The sequence below is a fragment of the Symphalangus syndactylus genome, chromosome 22, assembly GCF_028878055.3.
Source record: "Symphalangus syndactylus isolate Jambi chromosome 22, NHGRI_mSymSyn1-v2.1_pri, whole genome shotgun sequence".
Taxonomy (NCBI): Eukaryota; Metazoa; Chordata; class Mammalia; order Primates; family Hylobatidae; genus Symphalangus; species Symphalangus syndactylus.
In genome coordinates, this window is record NC_072444.2 from 28,624,769 (window position 1) to 28,643,412 (window position 18,644).

Sequence of the window (18,644 nt, forward strand, 5' to 3'; positions counted from 1 at the left end):
GGTCCCCTAAAGTTTCGCTGAAAAATCACTGGCATGAGGCAGGTTGATTATGGAAGAAAAGACATGCAAGTTTATTTAACACAATACACAGAGCCTTCAGAGTGAAGACCCGACTTCCTAATAAGATACGGAAGCTTCTGTACCATCTTGAGATTACAGAAAGAACGAACAGGGGCCGGGCGCGGTGGCTCACGCTTGTAATCCCAGTACTTTGGGAGGCGGAGGCGGGTGGATCACGATGTCAGGAGATCGAGACCACGGTGAAACCCCGTCTCTACTAAAAATACAAAAAATTAGCCGGGCGTGGTGGCGGGCGCCTGTAGTCCCAGCTGCTCGGAGAGGCTGAGGCAGGAGAATGGCGTGAACCCGGGAGGCGGAGCTTGCAGTGAGCCGAGATCGCGCCACTGCACTCCAGCCTGGGCGACAGCGAGACTCCGTCTCAAAAAAAAAAAAAAAAAAAAAAAACGAACAGGGGCTTGCAGCCTGCTAGAACAGGTTATGGGAGCCCGGCTGGGAGAAAAGGAATTCTACTGAGGGGCAATAAATGATTACAGGAAGAATGATCTGATCAGGGAACAGAAATTCACTTGTAGATAGTTCTCTTTGGAATTTAAATGATCCTTGGAGAAAGTCGCTATCTTGAAAAAGGGTCTGTTTGGGTGTGGTTACATTTTTGGTCTTACAGGAAGGGGAGGAAACCCTTGCTCTCCTTGTTGGGGCCGGATCTCAGGCAGATTAAGAGAGCTAAGCTTTCTTTGGGAGAGATGGTGGGGCAGGGGGAAGGTCAGCGAGACCTTGAGGCTTTTCAGCTCAGCGCATCAAATGCCGAATTTTACGGTTCTGGCTTCTGAGCCCCAAAATTGGTCCTTACATTTTATTTACTGTAGTAAATGGATTTGTAACGTTTACATGTTTAGACACAAGGAATGAGGCTTCCATGGACCTTGTTGGCTGGGGCCCCACAGTCCTGTGCAGGCCTGATGGTCAGAGAGGGATGAGAACTTCAAATGGACTCACTGAGGGTACTATCTTTCCAGTACGCTGTTGTGTCCCAATGGTAGGTCATCATACCAACTTAGTGGACTGCAAATAACATTTTTTTTCTTATTTATTTATTTTTGAGACAGACTCTCACTATGTCGCCAGGCTGGAGTGCAGTGGTACAATCTTGGCTCCCTGCAACCTCTGCCTCCCGGGTTCAGGTGATTCTACTGCCTCAGCCTCCCAAGTAGGCAGGACTACAGGCGCCTACCACCATGCCTGGCTATTTTTTTTTTTTGGTATTTTTAGTAGAGATGGGGTTTCACCATGTTGGCCAGACTGGTCTCGAACTCCTGACCTCAGGTGATCTACCCGCCTAGGCCTCCCAAAATAGTGGGATTACAGGCGTGAGTCACCACGCCCGGCCTTTTTTCTTTTTTAGAGATAGAGTCCCCTCTGTCACTCAGGCTGGAGTGCAGTGGTGCAACCATAGCTCACTGCAGCCTCCAACTCCTGCACTCAAGTGATCCTCCTGCCTCAGCTACCAGAGTAGCTAGGACTAGTAGAGCATGACACTATGCCCACCTAATTTTTTAAGTTTTTTTTGTAGAGATGGGGTCTCGTTTTGTTGGCCAGGCTCGTCTCAAACTCCTGGGCTCAAGCGATCCACCCACCATGGCCTCCCAAAGTGCAGGGATTACGGGCCCAAGCTATTGGGCCTGGCCCCCAACATTTATATTTTTAACAAAATAGAATAAAACAGAAAATATTGGAATGCAGCCCTTTAATAACAGCATTTCAGTAAAACGTTCTTTTTCATTATGCAGTCTAGTCTTGATGGTAAATGTATCTTCTCCTGTGGGTCCCTGTTAAAAGAGCATGACAAGATGGGTGCAGTGGCTCATGCCTATAATCCCAGCACTTTGGGAGGCTGAGGCGGACAGACCACCTGAGGTCAGGAGTTCAAGACCAGCCTGACCAACGTGGTGAAACCTCATCTCTACTAAAAATACAAAATTACCCGGGTGTGGTGGCACATGCCTGTAATCCCAGCTACTCAGGAGGCTGAGGCAGGAGAATTGCTTGAACCTGAGAGGCAGAGGTTGCAGTGAGCTGAGATTGCGCCATTGCACTCCTGCCTGGGTGACAGAGCAAGACTCCATCTGAAAAAAATAAAAAAATAAAAATGAATTAAAAAAGAACTCTCTTAAGTGGGACTGTTTGGGTGACAAATAAAAAAAACACTAATGGCTTTAGGCTGGTATTGAAGTAGCTTTAAATTTTTTTTTTTTTTTTTTTGGTCTTTTGAGACAGGGCCTCACTCTTTCACCCAGGCACAAGTGCAGTGGCACAACCACACAGCTCACTGCAGGCTCAGCTTCCCCAGACTCAAGCAATCCTCCCAACTCAGCCTCCCGAGTAGCTGGGACTACAGACGCATGACAGTATGACCAGCTAGTTTTTGTAATTTTTGTAGAGACGGAGTTTTGCACATTGCCCAGACTGGCCTTGCTTGAACTTCTGGGCTCAGGCGATCCATCAGCCTCCTAATGTGCTGGGGTTACAGGCGTGAACCACCGCGTCCAGCCACTTTAAAATCTTATTCCGTGGCATACTAAAGAGGAAGCATACAAAGATTTTTTTCCAGTATTTTCAGTCTAGACTCTTTTGAAATGTCGGAAAGTATGTACCTAATCATTAACTTTTATTATGGATCTATCAGGCTTTAGTACAGAATAATGTAAATTTGCTAAGCCTCCATCAACTCTCATTCCTAGAGGCAGAAGGATATATATGGAGCAATTCTAGATTTCCGACAGGTTTTCCTGGGGCATTTTCCAGTTATTACATCCAGGGAAAGGCCATAAAATTGATATCCAGCACCAAATCACTTTTACAGTTGGAAACAAACTCACTTGATTGTGAAACAACCAAAGCTATTGTTTTCTCTTGTTAGACTAGAACTAAATCACACACACAAAATCTAACCATCCCATTTTTTTTTTTTTTTCTTTGAGACAGAGTCTAGCTCTGTCATCCAGGCTGGAGTGCAATGGCGTGATCTCGGCTCACAGCAATCTCCGCCTCCCCGGATTCAAGCGATTCTCCTGCCTCAGTCTCCTGAGTAGCTGGGATTACGGGCATGCGCCACCACACCTAGCTAATTTCTGTATTTTTAGTAGAGAAGGGGTTTCCCCATGTTGGTCAGGCTGGTCTTGAACTTCCGACTTCAGGTGATCTGCCCGCCTCGGCCTCCCAAAGTGCTGGGATTACAGGCATGAGCCGTCGCGCTCGGCCACTACCCATGTTTTTATTTATTTATTTGGTGGCAATGACAAGTTTCCAGAGTCAGAATTTCACCTCCTCTGCCTTTGCTGTAGAGAGCCGCCAGCCTGCACTTTCACTGGTAGAGCTCTCCACTCACAGTCTCTTAATGAAACTGCCCTGGGGAAACTGGAGTCCTTTTTCTCTTTCCCATATTCAAATCTCTGCAGTTGAAAAGATTGGCCAGGCACGATGGCTTACGCCTGTAATCCCAGCACTTTGGGAGGCGGGAGCAGGTGGATCTCCTGAGGTCAGGAGTTTGAGACCAGCCTGACCAAACTGGTGAAACCCCCGTCTCTACTAAAAGTACAAAAAAAAAAAAAAAAAATTAGCCAGGCGTGTTTGAGTGCACCTGTAATCCCAGCTGCTCGGGAAACTGAGGCAGGAGAACTGCTTGAACCCAGGAGGTGGAGGTTGCAGTGAACTGAGATCACGCCATTGCACTCCAGCCTGGGCAACAAGAGCGAAACTCCATCTCAAAAAAAAAAAAAGAAGGAAGGGTGCAGTGGCTCACGTCTGTAATCCCAACACTTTGGGAGGCCGAGGCAGGCAGATCATGAAGTCAGGAGTTCAAGACCAGACTAACCAACACGGTGAAACCCTGTCTGCACTAAAAATACAAAAATTAGCTGGGTGTGGTGGTATGCGCCTGTAATCCCAGCTACTCAGGAGGCTGAGGCAGAATTGCTTGAACCCAGGAGGTGGAGATTGCTGTGAGCCGAGAGATGGTGCCCCTACACTCCAGCCTGGGCAACAGAGTGACACTCTGTCTCAAAAAAAAAAAAAAAAAAAAAAAAAAAGAAAGCAAAAAGAAAAGCTTGTCTCGGATGTAGCAGAAGTTAATTACCCACACCCAGTTTTCTGACAGGCTGTCCCTAACTCTTCTAAGTAGCTTGGAGATTCATTCTAGCTAGGACATTGGTTTATGGAGTGAACATTCAAAGAATGAATATAGGACCATTAAAATTTCAGTGTTTTTTGGGGGGCGGGGCAAGGGAAGAAATGGAGACTTTTATTTTTTATTTATTTATTTTTATTTATTTATTTATTTATTTTTTGAGACGGAGTCTCGCTCTGTCGCCCAGGCTGGAGTGCAGTGGCGTGATCTCGGCTCACTGCAAGCTCCGCCTCCCGGGTTCATGCCATTCTCCTGCCTCAGCCTCTCTGAGTAGCTGAGACTACAGGCGCCCGCCACCGCGCCCGGCTAATTTTTTTTTTGTATTTTTAGTAGAGACGGGGTTTCACCGTGGTCTCGATCTCCTGACCTCGTGATCCGCCTGCCTCGGCCTCCCAAAGTGCTGGGATTACAAGCGTGAGCCACCGCGCCCGGCCGAGACTTTTATTTTTTAGCAACTTTATTGAGATATAATTCGCATACCATACGGTTGACCCATTTAAGATGTACAATTCTATGGTTTTTTAGTATATTCACATAGTTGTGCAACCATCACCACAATCAATTTTAGGACATTTTGATCACCTCAAAGAGAAGCCCTCACCCCTTAGCCATCATCCCTGGGACCCTCCCACTCTCCCCAGCCCCTGGCAGCCACAAATCTATTTTCCATCTGTGTGGGTTTGCCTCTTCTGGAGATTTCATGGGAATGGGATCGTACAAGATGTGGTCCTTTGAATCTGGCTTCTTTCACTGAGTATAACGTCTTCCAGTGCCATCCATGTGGCAGCATGGGTTAGAACTTTATTCTTTTTTTTTTTTTTTTTTTGAGGCAGAGTCTTGCTCTGTTGCCCAGGCTGGAGGGCAGTGGTGCAACCTCAGCTCACTACAGCCTCTGCCACCTGGGTTCAAGCAATTCTCTTGCCTCAGCCTCCCGAGTAGCTGGGATTACAGGCACCCACCACCACACCTGGCTAATTTTTGTATTTTTAGTACAGGTGAGGTTTCGCCATGTTGGCCAGGCTGGTCTTGAAATCCTGACCTCAGGTGAACCACCCACCTTGGCCTCCCAAAGTGCTGGGATTACAGGTGTGAGCCACTGTGCCTGGCCAGAACTTTATTCTTTTTAAGGCCAAATAATATTCCTTTGTGTGGACAGACCACATTTTGTTTATCCACTCAGTTGATGACGGGCCACTGAATTCTAGAACTGCAATGGACATGGGAGACCCCTAATGTAACCCTCAGTTTCTTTTTTTTTTTTTTTTTGAGGCAGAGTCTTGCTCTGTCGCCTAAGCTGGAGTATAGTGGTGTGATCTTGGCTCACTGCAACCTCCACCTCCCGGGTTCAAGCGATTCTCCTGCCTCAGCCTCCCAAGTAGCTGGGACTGCAGGCGCGTGCCACCACACCTGGCTAATTTTTTTGTAGTTTTAGTAGAGACGGGGTTTCACCGTGTTGGCCAGACTGGTCTTGAACTCCTGACCTCACGATCCGCCCATCTTGGCCTCCCAAAGTGATTACAGGCGTGAGTCACCGTGCCCGGCTTTTTTTTTTTTTTTTTTTTTTTTTTTTTTTTTGATACAGAGTCTTTCGTCTCACTCTGTTGCCCAGGCTGGAGTGTAGTGGTGTAATCACGGTTCACTGCAACCTCTGCCTCCTGGGTTCAGCAATTCTCCTATTTCAGCCTCACGAGTAGCTGGGACTACAGGCATGCTCCACCACGCTCAGCTAATTTTTTGTATTTTTAGTAGAGATGGGGTTTCACTATGTTGGCCAGGCTGGTCTCCTGACCTCAGGTGACCTGCCCACCTCAGCCTCCCAAAGTGCTAGGATTACAGCGTGAGCCACCGCACCCGGCTGAAATCATTTTTCCATATTTGCATATTATGTCATTAAAAAAATATAAGATTAAAGACACCATTGAAGTTTTATATGTAACCCCCTCCCTGATCCCTGGTCCTAGTCTCTTTTTTCCCAGTGGGAACTGTTTTTCTGGTATTTCCATGCATATTTTAATTCTTTTTTTTTTTTTTTGAGATAGATTTTCATTTTTGTTGCCCAGGCTGGAGTGCAATGGCGCGATCTCTGCCCACTGCAACCTCCACCTCCCAGGTTCAAGCAATTCTCCTGCCTCAGTCTCTGGAGTAGCTGGGATTACAGGCATGAGTCACCATGCCCGGCTAATTTTGTATTTTTAGTAGAGACGGGGTTTCTCCATGTTGGTCAAGCTGGTCTTGAACTCCCGACCTCAGGTGATCTGCCCACCTTGGCCTCCCATAGTGCCAGGATTACAGGTGTGAGCCACGGTTCCCAACCACATATTTTAATTCTACTACTACAAACACGCATGTCCATAAACATGCATACTATTCTGTGCATGTATTCAGGCTTCATATAAATAGCATCATACTGTAACATTTTGTAACTTGCTTTTGAAAATATTTTATTTTTGAGATTTAGTCATGTCGACACATGTAGCTGTGGTTTACTATTTTCATTGCTTGTAGCGTCATCTGTATTCCCTGATGAGTATTTAGATCAAGGGTCAGCAAGCGTTTTCTGCAAAGAGTCAGGTTGTAAATATTTCAGCCTTTACAGGTCATCCATTCTCTGTGCAGTCTTTCAGCTCTGCTGTTGTACCCGGAAAGCAGCCTGGGACAATATGCAAACAAATGGGCGTAGCTGTGTTCCAATAAAACTTTGTTTACAGAAACAGGCAGCAGACAAGTTTTGGTCTGTGGTCTGGTTTGCCGACCCTGATTTAGTTTATTTTCAAATTTTGCTGGTTCTAATGCAGCTAGGTCTAATATTGTTGTGCCTGCATCCTTACACACCTGTACAAGTGATTCTCTAGAAGGTGGAATTACCATGTTATGGGGAATGCTTACCTTCAACTTGACTGTGTACTGCCAATGGCCCCCCACAATGGTTGTATGGATGAGAGTTCAGGCTGCTTCCGTCCTTTCCAACTCTGATACTTAATTTCTCCTAATGTGATGGACATAAAGCGAAACCGCATTACGGTTTTAAGTTGCATTTCTCTATTATTCTGAGGTTGAGCATTTTCTCTTATGTATTAGTCATTTGAGTTTCCTTTTTGTGAACTTGTTCATAGCCTTTGCCCATTTCTCTTTTGGGTTCTTATTTATTTATTTAGATGCAGTTTTGCTCTATCACCCAGGTTGGAGTACAGTGGCGCGATCTCGGCTCACTTCAACCTCTGCCTCCCTGGTTCAAGCAATTCTCCAGCCTCAGCCTCCCGAGTAGCTGGGATTACAGGCGTACACCACCATGCCTGGCTAATTTTTGTATTTTTTAGTGGAGACAGGGTTTTGCCATGTTGGTCAGGCTGGTCTCGAACTATTGGCCTCAGGTGATCCACTTGCCTTGGACTCCCAAAGTGCTGGGATTACTCAGCCTCCCGAGTAGCTGGGACTACAGGTGCCCGCCACCATGCCCGGCTAATTTTTTGTATTTTTAGTAGAGACGGGGTTTCACTGTGTTAGCCAGGATGGTCTTGAGCTCCTGACCTTGTGATCTGCCCGCCTCGGCCTCCCAAAGTGCTGGGATTACAGGCGTGAGCCACTGCGTCTGGCCTGATTTTCATTTTGAAAGATTGCCCTGGCTGCAGGGTGCAGCCAAGAGTGCCCTGCCACTGCACTCCATTCTGGGCAATAGTGTGAGACCCTGTCTCGAAATAAATAAAAAAAGTATATAAATTTATTTTTTATTTTGAGACCCTGTCTCAAAATAAATAATAAAGAAAAAAAAACTCCTACCACACCCAGCCAATTTCCTTTTTTCTTTTTCTTTCTTTCTTTCTTTCTTTTTTTTGAGATGGAGTCTTGCTCTGTCACCAGGCTGGAGTGCAGTGGTGTGATCTCTCGGCTTTCTGCAACCTCGCCTCCTGGGTTCAAGCGATTCCCCTGCCTCAGCCTTCCGAGTAGCTGGGACTACAGGCATGAGCCACCACACCTGGCCCTTTTTTAAATAAATAAAAAATAAATAAATAGTGCTGGGCGCTGTGGCTCACGCCTGTAATCCCAGCAGTTTGGGAGTCTGAGGCGGGTGGATTACCTGAGGTCGGGAGTTGGAGACCAGCCTGACCAATGTGGTGAAACTCATCTCTACTAAAAAAAATACAGAAAAAATTAGCCAGGCGTGGTGGCTCATGCCTGTAATCCCAACTACTCAGGAGAATTGCTTGAGCCCGGGAGACAGAGGTTGCAGTTAGCCGAGATCGTGCCACTGCACTCCAGCCTGGCCGACAGAGTGAGACTCTGTCTAAATAAATAAATAAATAAATAATCTTGGATATTACATAGGTCAGCTTCATTCTTTTTAATGGCTGCACCATTCCACTGTACAGATGCCCCCTGATGTGTTTAACCAATTCCATATTCATGTACACTGAGGCAGTTTCCTTATGTGTTTATCAGTCCGCTTGTCTTGTGTTACAAATGATGCCTTTGCTTGTTTGCTTCTTTGTTTGAGACAGAGTCTCGCTCTGTTGCCCTGGCTGGAGTGCAGTGGCGTGATCTTGGCTCACTGCAACCTCTGCCTCCCAGGTTCAAGCAATTCTCCTGTTTCAGCCTCACGAGTAGCTGGGACTACACATGCACGCCACCACACCTGGTTAATTTTTTTTTTTTTTTTTTTTGAGATGGAGACTTGCCCTGTCGCCCAAGACTGGAGTGTAATGGCACTATCTCGGCTCACTGCAACCTCTGCCTCCTGGGTTCAAGCGATTCTCCTGCCTCAGCTTCCCGAGTAGATGGGATTACAGGCGCGTGATACCTCGCCCAGCTAATTTTTTCTATCTTTAATAGAGACAGGGTTTTACCATGTTGGCCAGGCTGATCTTGAAGCTCTTGACCTCGCAATCTGCCCGCCTCGGTCACCCAAAGTGCTGGGATTACAGGCGTGAGTTCACTGGCCCAGCTTGTATTTTTTTTTTTTTTTTTTAGTAGAGACAGGGTTTTACCATGTTGGCCAGGCTGGTCTCCAACTCCTGACCTCAGGTGATCCGCCCACCTTGGCCTCCCAGAGCTCTGGGATTACAGGCATGAGCCACCGCGCCCGGCCACAAATGATGCCTTAATTAACGTTCTGGGATCTATGTCTTTATGCATCTGTGCAGCAGTGTCTATAGGATAAATGGGAAGCATTCCTAGTTTTGAACTCCATTTTCTATCCCACGCCCCTTTCCAGAGACCGACCTGCTCTTCGCTGAAGACCTGTACTTGCTTCAGCCAACACCCGCCAGGTCATGCCGGTCTTTGCTTCTTCCTTCCTTCCTGGCAAGAAGACAAAATCAAAGGCACACAGAGCAGACAGCTAGCCTTCTTGTGCGTTTCCTGTGGACCTGTGGTTGCTCCTGGGCTGTCATAGCCTCTGTAGACTTCGGACCTACTTATTTATCTAGGCGTGCAGTGGCTCCTGCTCTGTCCTGTCTCCACTGCCTGCCTACTTGGGTGCCTGGCACCCCGAGCTCCTCCCTTCCTTCAAGGACGGCATGGGTCTTGGACTTGGATCCATGGAATCTGCTTGCTTTTCCTTATGCTGAAGGGCTTCTCAGCCTGCCCTGTGTCTCCTGTGTCTGCGATGCTGGTTTTTTCCTTCCTGAAATAACTGACCCTCCCACCCATACCTCATGCTCCATCGTCAGCCACAGTCCAGAGCCTGCTTGAGCCCTCATAGCACATTTACTCTGTCGACTGCTCTCGCCAATGTACCCTCCACCCTGCAGCCAGGGCAATCTTTCAAAATGAAAATCAGGCCAGGCGCAGTGGCTCATGCCTGTAATCCCAGCACCTTGGGAGGCCGAGGCGGGCAGATCACAAGGTCAGGAGATGGAGACCATCCTGGCTAACACGGTGAAACCCCGTCTCTACTAAAAATACAAAAAATTAGCCAGGCGTGGTGGCGGGCACCTGTAGTCCCAGCTACTCGGGAGGCTGAGGCAGGAGAATGGCGTGAACCCGGGAGGTGGGGCTTGCAGTGAGACGAGATCACGCCACTGCACTGCAGTTTGGGCGACAGAGCAAGACTCCATCTAAAAAAAAAAAATAATAAAGAAAAAAAGAAAAAAAAGAAAATCAGGTCAGGCACGGTGGCTCACGCCTGTAATCCCAGCACTTTGGGAGGCTGAGGCAGGTGGATCACCTGAGGTCAGGAGTTCAAACCCAGCCTGGCCAACAGGGAGAAACCCTGTCTCCACTAAAAGTACAAAAATTAGCTGGGCATGGTGGTGTGTGTGCCCAGCTACTTGGGAAGCTGAAGCATGAAGAATGTCTTGAACCCGGGAGGTGGAGGTTGCAGTGAGCTGAGATCCTGCCACTGCACTCCATTCTGGGCAATAGTGTGAGACCCTGTCTCAAAATAAATGAATAAATAAATAAAAGAGAAAATCAGATCATGTTATTTCTTTTTATTACTTCCCCCCACCCCTCCCTCACATCCAACCCCCGGGCCCAAGCAATGCTCCCACCTCCAGCTTCCAAAGTGCTGAAATTCAGGTGCGAGCCACCACTTGGGGCAGCTGTTTTCCTTCTAAAGATCTTCCTATGGCTGGCCTGTAATCATGCCTATAATCCCAGCACTTTGGGACGCTGAGGTGGGTGGATCACGAGGTCAGGAGATCAAGACCATCCTGGCTAACATGATGAAACTCTGTCTCTACTAAAAATACAAAAAAATACTCGGGGGTGGTGTCACGCACCTGTATTCTCAGCTGCTCAGGAGGCTGAGGCCAGAGAATCACTTGAAACCGGGAGGCGAAGGTTGCAGTGAGCCGAGATGGCACATTGCACTCCAGCCTGGGCGACAAAGCAAGACTCCATCTCAAAAAAAAAGAAAGAAATCTTCCTGTGGCTTCCAATGCACTTAGAAAAATATCCAAACAACCCATCCAGGCCTGCCTCTCAGGTCCCTCCTCCAGCGCCCTCCCCACTTGGAGGCCTTCAGGCTATCGCTCCCCAGAACAGTCTCCTCCCTGGGGCTGGGCATTTGCTGCATCCTTTGCTGGACAAATCCCCCACCTCCTCTTCCCCCGCCTTCAACCACCCTCTACAAGTAGATGGGGCCAGGCGGGCACGGTGGCTCACGCCTGTAATCCCAGCACTTTGGGAGGCCGAGGTGGGCAGATCATGAGGTCAGGAGATCAAGACCGTCCTGGCCAACATTGTGAAACCCCTCTCTACTAAAAATACAAAAATTAGCCTGATGTGGTGGCATGTGCCTGTAGTCCCAGCTACTGGGGAGTCTGAGGCAAGAGAATTGCTTGAACTTGGGAGGGGAGGTTGCAATGAGCCTAGATCACACCACCGCAATCCAGCCTAGGTGACAGAGCAAGACTCCATCTCATAAAAAAACAAACAACAACAAAAAACAAGTAGATGTGCCTCCTTCTTCCTCCATGGCCTTTATCAAGCCTCCCCCTGAAAACAGAATGGATTTTCCTTGGAGAATGGCCTGCTCCTCATTATATAGTGTCAGCCAATGTGTCCCCTCTTCTAGAGGGTGTGACAAAAGCCAGGCCATTCAGACAACTCCCCTCTGGAATTTGATCCTAGAGTGCAGGTGGCATTAGAATTTACAACAGGCCGGCGCCGTGGCTCCCGCCTATAATCCCAGCACTTTGGGGGTCCGAGGCAAGCAGATCACCTGAGGTCAGGAGTTTGAGACCAGCCTGAAAATACAAAAATTAGATACTAAAAATACAAAAATTAGCTGGGCGTGGTGGCGCATACCTGTAATCCCAGCTATTTGGAAGGCTGAGGCATGAGAGTCGCTTGAACAGGGGAGGTGGATGTTGCAGGGGCCGAGATCCACCACTGCGCTCCAGCCTGGGCGGTAGAGGGAGACTGCGTCTCAAAAAAAAAAAAAAAAAGTTACAACAACAAAAAAACCATTGGAGCAGATTTATTTCAAAGGTGGTGCCCAGAAGAGACTTCTCTTGGACTGCTGCTCTTCGAATGCCCATCCCTCCTTGCTTCCACCTCCATACCCCTCCCCCTCACGCCTGCCCATCCCCCCATCTTCCATCCCCCCATCTTCCATCACCCTTGCCTTCCATTCTACAGGCTTCCCGAGTCCTCCTGAGTCAGCCTCCCTTCTCATTCCCATAGCTGCCTTGATTTCCATTCTTTTCACTCAGAGAATCCTGCCTGACCGTCCCCTACCTCCTGGGGCCTGGACCTGTCTGTCTAGCCCTCCCCCTAACCCCCCCCATTCACCTAGTGCCCAGTTCTGAGTCTGCACCCAGAAGCCCTGTATAAATATTTGATGAAGGAATAACAAAGGTTAATAAATCCGTGGCACTTTTTGAGTGGGGAAAGGCATAGAATAGGAATAGGAGTGAGATGTTTTGAGACAGGGACTTGATGGATTACTAACGAGCTGCATCACATGCCTTTGATTTTGTTGATGCCGCCTCCTTTGGCACAGACATGTGGCTTCGAGGCAGCGTCCGGGCAGCACGAATGAAGCGTCTGTACTGTAAATTACTCAGTACCGAAATATCCCACATCACTACCCTCATCACTGAGGCTTCTATCAGTGCTGAATACGTGGAATGTGTTTTTCTTTTGATGAAAAGGGAAGTTCTCTTGAGAAAGTGGGACAGTTACTCATCTATTCAACTTTCGAATAATTTCCTACATGCTGGTGACCAGATGTTTCATCTCTGATGTGTTGTTGAACTGATTCAGTCCCTTTTTTCAACACTGATCTTTTTGCTACACTCCAGTGACCAATAGGAAGATATGGAAATGACGGTAGACTGCACTTCCTGGATAAAAAGTAAATATGCACATACAGGCGGAAACCGAAGTATCCATCCCCAAATTCCATAAGGGCCACAGGTGGCTTTGCCTGCAGCTGTTCACCATCACATCCCAGTGCCCAGCACCGTCAGAGTTCAATTAGTGTATCAAATAACTGGATTTAGTTACTTATATTTTCATTAAAAAGCTAGTTTTGACACAAAGCGAATTCTTTTTTCCTTTGTTTCCAACTGAAGTGGGAACCCCAGAAACAATCAAATCTAAAGGTTGAAAGACCGTCTCCCCGGGGGCAGGGCTCTGTGGCTCACGCCTGTAATTCCAGCACTTTGGGATGCCAAGGCCGGCGGATCATTTGCGCCCAGGAGTTTGAGACCAGCCTGGACAACATGGTAAAACTCCATGTCTACCAAAAATACAAAAATTAGCCAGTCACATAACACAGTCTCAAAATAAATAATAATAAACAAAAACAAAAAGATTACCTCTCCCAAGTGCCCATCGGAAGCTGAATTCCCTGTAGATGATTTTGGCCAGCTCTGCATTGCTCTGGATTTGGGCAAATTTTCCTTGTGTTAAGCCAAAAATCATACTGCAAGTATGGACAAAATAAGTCCACACTCTTTTTTTGTGTGTGTGTGATGGAATTTTTGTTCTTGTTGCCCAGGCTGGAGTGCGATGGCGCAATCTCAGCTCATTGCAACCTCTGCCTCCCGGGTTCAAACAATTCTCCTGCCTCAGCCTCCCGAGTAGCTGGAATTACAGGTGCCTGCCACCACGCCTGGCTAATTTTTTGTGTTTTTAGTAGAGACAGGGTTTCGCCATCTTGGCCAGGCTGGTCTCAAACTCCTGGCCTCAGGTGATCCATCTGCCTTGGCCTCTTGAAGTGCTGGGATTATAGGTGTGAACCACCACACCTTGCCAAGTCCGCACTCTTACACGTGGTCTCCCTGCAAGTATTTAGAGGCATCCTCTCCTTTTCTGCAGGATGCCCACCACCACCACACCCAGCTCTTACTCTAAGAAATCTCTCTCACACATTGTTTCAACCACCACCTCCAGTCCCATTCCCCAGAGGCCCCCCACCCAATTGTCTACAAAAGCAGCCCCCCGCCCCACCCCCCGACAGGCCCATGTCCTGGACTCCCTTCTCTGATTGCTTTAAAAGTTCAGATGGGTACAGTGGCTCTCACACCTGTAATCCCAGCACTTTGGGAGGCTGAGGCAGGAGGATTGCTTGAGACCAGGAGTTTGAAACCAGCCAGGGCAACATAGTGAGAGCCCATCTCTAGAAAACTTAAGAAAACATTAGCCAGGTGTGGTGGTGCACTCCCGAAGTCCCAACTACTCAGGAGGCCGAGGCAGAGGATTGCTTGAGCCCAGAAGTTCAAGAATACAGTGAACTATGATGGCACCACTGCACTCCAGCCTGGGAGACAGGGAAAGACCCTGTCTCTAAAAGAAAAAAAAATGTTGACTAGGCTTGGTGGCTCACACCTGTAATCCCAGCACTAGCAGAAGCCTAGAAGAGTGGATTGCTTGAGCCCAGGAGCTCAAGACCAGCCTGGGCAATATGGTGAGACCCTGTCTCTGTGAAAATATACGAAAATTAGTTGGGCATGGTGGCGCATGTCTGCAATCCCAGCTACTTGGGAGACTGAGGTGGGAGGGTTGCTTAAGCCCAGTGCCACTGCACTCCAGCCCGGACAACAGAGTAAGACCCTGAAGAAAGAGAAAAGAAAGAAAGAGAGACAGAGGAAGAGAGAAAGAGAGAGAGAGAGTTAGGGAGGGAGGGAGGGAGGGAAGGAAGGAAGGAAGGAAGGAAGGAAGGAAGGAAGGAAGGAAGGAAAGGAAAGAAAGAGAAAGAAATAAAGAGAGAGAGAGAAAGAGTTCTTTTGTCCCCTCATGCCTATGACTTTAAACAGCAACAGTAAGTGGATGGTTTCCAAATTTCTCCCTGTGTCCCTGACATCTAGTCCACACTCCAGACCCCTGACTCCAATCAGCTCTTTGACACCTAGCCTTCATGTCTCATGGCCTGGCAGGGTGCCCCAGGCAGGGATGGCGACTCCTGCCTGCACCTGGCCCCTCTCTCCGTGAGCTGAGCATCCTGTCTGTTTGGGTCCCAGTGAGCAGCCCATGACCCCACGAGTCACCATCACCCCCACCTCTCAGGGGTCAAACCAAGCCTCATTCATCCTGCTTCCTCAACAACTTGCATTTCTGTCCCTTCCTCTTCACTGTTATTGCTCTGAAGGCTTTTGATCACCCGCCAGTCCTCACACCCTGTGGTCCCTGTAGCTTCCAACACTGGGACCCTCCTCTTCTCCCATCAACACTGTCTTCACCTTGTTGGGAAAGCACTGTTACCAGCCTCACAAAAACATCAGCCCTTCTTTGTCCCTAGCTAGGGAAGCATCTCCAGGTGGGGTCCTGGGCTGGGGGACCCTGGTGACTTCTCTCTACCCTTACTCTTTCCCTAAGACTGGGCTGATATCCTGATCAATGCATCTCTGCCAGGTGCGGTGGTGGCTCACGCCTATAATCCCAGCACTTTGGGAGGCCGAGGTGGAAGGATCACTTGAGCCAGGAGTTCAAGACCAGCCTGGGCAACATAATGAAACCCTGTCTCTACTAAAAATACAAAATTAGCCAGGCATGGTGGTGGGCACCTGTATTTCCAGCTACTTGGGAGGCTGAGGCAGGAGAATCGCTGGAATCCGTGAGGCAGAGGTTGCAGTGAGCCAAGATTGCACCAGTGCACTCCAGTCTGGGCAACAAAGTGAGACTGCCGGGCACAGTGGCTCACACCTGTAATCCCAGCACTTTGAACCTGGGAGGCAGAGGTTGCAGTGAGCCGAGATCACACCATTGCACTCCAGCCTGGGGGACAAGAGCGAGACTCCGTCTAAAAAAAAAAAATGTATCTTGGAGAAGGGCGTGGGCCCCCTCTCTATGCGAGCTCTGCCCACTCCTCAGTGATCAGAGCAGACAGGAAACTGTCTTTACAGTAAGGCCGGATGTTGTTTTTCCCTAACTGTTTTTAAATTTCCCTTCTCCTGGGCGCGGTGGCTCATGCCTGTAATCCCAGCACTTTGGAAGGCCAAAGCGGGCGGATCACCTGAGGTCGGGAGTTTGAGACCAGCCTGACCAACATGGAGAAACCCCGTCTCTACTAAAAATACAAAATTAGCTGGTCACGGAGGCGCATGCCTGTAATCCCAAGTACTCGGGAGGCTGAGGCAGGAGAATTGCTTGAACCCAGGGGACAGAGGTTGCAGTGAGCCGAGATCGCGCCACTACACTCCAGCCTGGGTGACAAGAGCAAAACTCGGTCTAAAAAAAAAATATGTATATATATGTTCCCTTCTATCATGCTTTGTATTCCTGAGATGATTCTTCTGAGATGTCTACCAATTTCTTGTATTTGTCCATGTTTAGGTAACTTTCTTTCCTTTCTAGTGGCAAAGTGCTGCCTGCGGCTTTCTAACCTGGGGAGAATCTGCAAGTCCACTCTTGGCTGGGAAACCTAAAGAGGCTGAGCCATGTCCTGTGGCAGCCTCTTTGTGCAGTAATAAAAATGGCGCTTTGGCCGGGCGTGGTGGCTCACGCCTGTAATCCCAGCACTTTGGGAGGCCGAGGCAGGTGGATCTCCTGAGGTCAGGAGTTCAGACCAGCCTGGCCAACATCGCGAAACCCCGTCTCTACTAAAAATACAAAAATCAGCTGGGCATGGTGGCGGGCGCCAGTAATCCCAGCTACTCTGGAAGCTGAGACAGGATAATTGCTTGAACCAGGGAGGCGGAGGTTGCAGTGAGTCGAGATTGCCCCATTGCCCTCCAGCCTGGGCAACAAGAGCAAAACTCTGTCTCAAAACAAACAAACAAATAAATAAATAAAAATGATGCTTTGTTTCGAAGTTTTCTAACACAAAGAAATGATCAATGTGTGAGGTGATGGTTAATTACGCCGATTTGATCACTATACATTGTATGCACGTATTAAAACATCACACTGTATCCCATAAATATGTACAATTATTTTGGTGTCAATTAAAGATGATAAAGAAAACAAAAGAAAATGATGCTTTGGCCTCAGTCTGCCTGATTCCCATACTGCAGTGGAAAACAGGGGCAATCACACACAGTACCTGTCTCCTAGAACAGCGATGATTAAATATAAGTTGAAAGGCATGAGGCACTTAGCAAAGTGTCTGGCACAGAGGAACCGCTTCAGAAATGTTAGATATCATCATTATTGTTGAAAGGGTGACTCTGTAGGCTCAGACTCAGACCACACCACACCGGTTGCAGTCACCAGATCTTTACTGGAGGAGTCCGAGGGAGAGCCGAAACGGAAGAAGAAAGAGAGCGAGGGCTCTGCAGCCTCCGTCTTTTATGCCTAGGGACGTTACGTGGGGGTCGCTGGTTGGCTGAGGGGCTGCGTCTAGGCTGAGGCGGGAAGGCGTGACCTCTGATTGGCTCCTTTTGGCGGGCCTGTGTTGGGGAGGAAGAAGAACCCGGAACCAGCGCCATTAGGGTGCTCTTGTTACCTAACAATTGTTATAAACCCACATGGAGAAAAAGGGGATTATCAGCAGGGCTGGCAAACATCAGCAGATCCCACCAAGCCCCTGGCTCCAAAGACAGCGCACACACACACAGAGGCAGCGGTACACCGCCCGAATGAGTCTTTCAATTCCACGGGAGGGAAAGAATCCTGTCTAATAAGCAAGCCCTGAACCCACACGGTGCTGCCGCTGATAAAGCCGGGCCCAAGGTCTCTGGAGGAGTGGCCTTCCATTTCCTGGAAGCTTTGAAATTCAATCATTTAATCTGCAGTGAAGATGAAGCTGGAGTCTGTGACTCAAAACCCTTTAGCCCCTTCCACCCGCCCTCCTCCTTTTCCTCCTCCTCCTCCCTCTTTTTCCTCCTCTTCCTCCTCCTCCTAACCAAGTTCCAGACCTGCCAGGTCTACCTCTGAATCATTCCTAAATCATCCCTTCCTCTCATGCCCTGTCCATGTCTCTGGACGATTTATCATCAATGCCCAATCCCACGCTTCCAACCCAGCCCTCGCTCTGCGGCCAGAGGCTCTTTGATCTTGTCAGCCCCATCTCGGAAACCTCTGACAGGTCCCCCTGCTCACGGAGGAAAGTCCAGACGCATCCTTCATGAACTTCCGCTTCAGCTTCTTGTCTTACTGTCCCCCCGGCCTGAGGTCTGGGTCTAGGAGCCCACTTTCCCACTCTCCATTCCTTACTGATGCTGTGAGGTCTCCAGACTTCTAGGTTGTATTAACCTTCCCAATCCTAACCAGACCACTCATGGCTCCTAGTGACAGAGGGCAAAATGGACTCTGGCTAATTTAGATAGAATGACAATTTATTGGAAGGATATTGGATGGGGCATCAACCAGTAGTAAGTCCCCGAGCCAGGCTTTAAAGGGAGCCAGGGCTGTACACACGTTGTACAGGCCCTTTTTCTGGTTCTTGTATTGTGCTATATCTACGTGAGATACATCCACTGGGGGAAGTTACAGCCACGCAGGAACCCTCTGTATGATCCTTGTAACCTCCTGTGAATTTATATCTTTTTATTTATTTATGTATTTATTTGAGACAGAGTCTCGCTCTGTCACCTAGGCTGGAGTGCAGTGG

General features: G+C 48.4%; 2 long non-coding RNA genes across 2 annotated transcripts in view; both read right to left on the minus strand.

Moving 5' to 3' along the window:
• LOC134735650 (uncharacterized) overlaps window positions 1-17,535 on the minus strand; it is a 59,612-nt gene extending 42,077 nt beyond the window's left edge. The window contains exon 1 of the long non-coding RNA XR_010118975.1: window positions 17,136-17,535. This is a non-coding gene — a long non-coding RNA (uncharacterized lncRNA). The remainder of the gene's footprint in view (window positions 1-17,135) is intronic.
• Window positions 6,629-11,041, minus strand: LOC134735649 (uncharacterized). Its single transcript, XR_010118974.1, has 4 exons — window positions 10,924-11,041; window positions 9,422-9,499; window positions 7,091-7,190; window positions 6,629-6,761 (listed from the first exon to the last, which is right to left on the minus strand). It is a non-coding gene; the product is annotated as an uncharacterized lncRNA (long non-coding RNA).
• Window positions 17,536-18,644: the final 1,109 nt, after the last annotated feature.